Raw genomic sequence first — 532 nt, 5'->3', positions numbered from 1 at the left:
AACTGCTGTATGGAAAGTGAATTTGCTCTGTAAATCTTCACCCAAATCACACACACAAAAAAGACTAACACTTCTTTGAGAAAGTAGCTCTTCCCCAGTCATTTTCTGAATGCCTTCCAACCTAAGCAGCTCAACTTCCAGCATTTTATCAGATAATGCCTCACTGCTATTCATAAGGTTTTCAGTGGTCAGTTTTCAGAAGTGGATGGCCCCATCTTTCCTAGTCTATCTTAGTCTACAAGCTCTATTGAAACCTGTCCACCATGGGTGGCCTTGCTGGTATTTGAAATACTGAGGGCATAGCCTCTAGCCTCAAAGCAACTTGCAAGCCACCACAGTACAACAAACTAATAGACCAGTGGTGTTTTACCAGGATAGGTCTTATTAATTGGGGCTTTACTCTAGCTCTGCTAATTCCTGCTGTGTGATGTTAGGCAAGTTACCTAATCACACTGTGCTTCTTCCTAGAGTTGTTATGAACATTAAATGAATTAATATATAACGTATTCATTTAACTATTTGCTACTTCTAC

The sequence above is a fragment of the Orycteropus afer genome, unplaced genomic scaffold, assembly GCF_000298275.1.
Source record: "Orycteropus afer afer isolate SDZICR_OR568_19922 unplaced genomic scaffold, OryAfe1.0 scaffold00188, whole genome shotgun sequence".
In the NCBI taxonomy this organism is placed as follows: domain Eukaryota; kingdom Metazoa; phylum Chordata; class Mammalia; order Tubulidentata; family Orycteropodidae; genus Orycteropus; species Orycteropus afer.
Note: the sequence above shows the minus strand (reverse complement) of the source record.